The following is a 3,173-nucleotide window of genomic DNA, read 5'->3' as shown; positions in this document are numbered from 1 at the left end:
AATATTTACAGAGAGTGTGAGGAGGTAGGATTCGGTTGGTGAATAAACATCTCGATAGTTCCGGTTGGTCGAGGCATTAGTTTAGGTATAGGAAGGTAAAACTCCGGGGACCAGTATCGTTGATGCCCTTGGCCGTTCTTCTCGAGGAACACTAACGCCGAGACAGACATCACATTCATTATTCTGTCTTTCGATGGATGGAGATGTTCCCCCGAGTCAAATATATAAGGATATATGTCAACAGTCATGACGATTTCGAAACATTACCAGACTCCCCACGGTTTTCTAAAAATAATGAAAAATATGGGAATGCTTTCCTATACAGTTACAAAGAGGACATGGTTTCGATCCCCAAAAGTATTTGTATAAATCAAGAAACAAATGACGTCATAACACTTTATTTTCCTTTGGGTGAATTTCCGCGTTGTTTGAAAATTGATTAGATAAATTCACTGTATATCCCAAAGATGTTACACACGCCCAGAAATAGGGATGTATGTATTTATATATAATCGTATGGACCTGACCTTGTTTATTTTACCGAACTATGAGTCAGCCCACCATCCGTGTTGTTGGTAAGTATTCGGGCGCGTTTGATCCACACTTCCACTTCACAATAAGAATGTAATGCACTTGCAAGGCGTTCGTGTATATACATATTCCGTTTGAATGTAAATACATGTATGTGACAGTTACGGTTTTCCTACCGTATACATTTCATCGTAAAACATATCAAGGACAATTATCGCCATTTTGAATCGAGTTTTATTACTTTACCCACATGATCTACAATCACATATTCGTTTTCCCAGAATTAATCCGCTTGAATTACGGAAACGGAATTTTATACGCAACCAACGTACATGTAAATGGCGGAGCGGATCGGTTGGTATATTCCGGAATGGATCCAGTTTCTTTTCCATTGAGAGTTTTAATGAGTAATAAGTGTCAGTGTTATTTGCCAGCAGATGATTTTCATTACAAACCATTTATACTCCCTAAATCAAGCCCTTTTAACTGTCCCTTTATCTCGGCTGTTGGCCATCAGTCTCAGATCCGGGTTAGAGATAAGTAAAGAGTTAGTCTACATGTCGTATAAAGTACATTGTGTGTGAAAGTTACACTTCACCAAGGTGACAGTCGAGATGATGTGTGTGCGCATGTCGTGTACATTTGTATAGTTTTACCGTGTCAGTTGGATTCAGTTATAGCTGAGCAACAATAAATTTCTTTCCGGGTAATCTGACGCTTTGTAAATATCAAAAGTGCAGTCAACAATCGTAATTAGAAACATAAAACTTTAAAATCAAGTAATAACTGTTTTTTTCTTTGGTTTGGTATGATTTTGATTGTATTTCACGTGATTTCTACGTTTCTGTAAATGTCAGAAATGTGTATGATTGGTTTGCATGCAGAAACGCGTATATAAACATACAGTTATTTACCAGAAACATATATTTCATTATGTATATATGTTTCTGTATTTACATAGTAGGATTCTGGTTTCATTCTATATTATATGTTTTCACACTTATATCCGTTCTTTGGTAGCAAATCATTGGTGTCAAATTCTGACTTCCGGTGGGTTTTCCATGGTAATTATCAGTGATATCTTAATCAACAATACAAACAAGTCTTGGTGAGATTGGATGTTATTTGTTGTTATACTGTATTTGCCAATATTTTTATTTGACGTAATCTAATCTAGCTAAGAGCACTAATCCTTGACCACCGTTACGGAAGGCCAGTCTCCGGTGCCACGATAGAAGCTATTTTCGGAGGCGATAGACTAAACAAAGCGGCGTGGTCAAGTGATATCAGCTTTCGGAAATTCCCTTTCTGTTATTAGAATTTCTTTTCTTGTTTTGTAGTTTCCTATTTACTAACCTTTTAATAATTTGCTTTGTCATTAAAGCACCAGTTCTTATTTCTGTCTTGCTGTTCCTATAACCACTTTGTTTTCCAATTATACTATGCTATAAGATATGTCATGCATTACAATAGTTACCTCCCTTGCAATGGAATCTACGTAATTTTATGTGACGTCACGCAATACGTGCAAGTCGTTTATCTGTTGTTTTTACACATGTTTACATGTCTGCGGGGATGGGGAGAATGGTTCCTTAGTCTGCTCTAGGGGGGGGGGGCAGTTTATGATTCTCTTCTCACTTCCGTCTGGGAATCCCATCTAAACAACTGAGTAATTAAGAACTTATCCCAGTAATCACAGATTTAGATAGGCTATACTATATGTGTCTCTGCAGTAACTTTTGGATTGAATACAGTAATTACGCACTGAACTTTTCTATTAACCAGGGAATTAATTATATATTACTTATAAATCAATGTATCAACTAAGCAATACATATAGTATGTCTGAAAAAAAAAGTCGACCAAATTGCTAAAGTGTTCATTTGTAGATTTTATCAAATGTCAATATCGATCACTGCATTATTTTAGTTAAAACATTTCAGCTTCATGTAAGTACGTTGACAGCATATTCTTCCTAAATATTTGGTTATCATATATACGTTTGTGTGTGGTATTGACATTTTGATTAATCGGTTGACGTGTCCAGGGTATAACATTTATATATACCTTCCTTGTAATATCAACAAGCGACGTCATAATAAGGTCATCGTTAAAATTTGATACACGTGACAAGTTCCTAAACATACGTTATTTTTGACACGTTTTCTATCAACATAACCTTTTACAGCTCGACATGGATGTCAGTCCACATGGGACGGAACGGGGACAAACTGGAACTACGGAACCAACGCGGAGTGTGCCAGGGTGGTATACTACCGGAACTCTCATTATTACTAATGACGAATCTATATAGTAAAGGGGTCTTACTCTGGTGTGAGGGTTAGGGGGCTGGTATGAGAGGTTGGTGAGAGGGCGGGAGCTATGTGGTGGGAGGAGGGGGCATGTCAGAAGTAAAAGTGAATGATGATTCACGAGCCTTTCATAAAGTGTTAATGAAACTTTAACTAAGGGTATATTTTCCAATTAGCATCACTAATTAATGACAAACATTCTAAGAAAGTGTTAGGGTTTTTTATTCCACGATTTTCCCACGGACTCGAAGCGGTCTCACTGGCTTGGTTGTAAGCTGAAGACGACTCGTGACAGAAATCGATTCTCCTTTTGTGTATCTTACACGTATA

This window comes from Argopecten irradians, chromosome 3 (genome assembly GCF_041381155.1).
Source record: "Argopecten irradians isolate NY chromosome 3, Ai_NY, whole genome shotgun sequence".
Classification (NCBI taxonomy): Eukaryota; Metazoa; Mollusca; class Bivalvia; order Pectinida; family Pectinidae; genus Argopecten; species Argopecten irradians.
The sequence above is the reverse complement of the archived record's forward strand: the minus strand, read 5'-3'. Positions refer to the sequence as shown.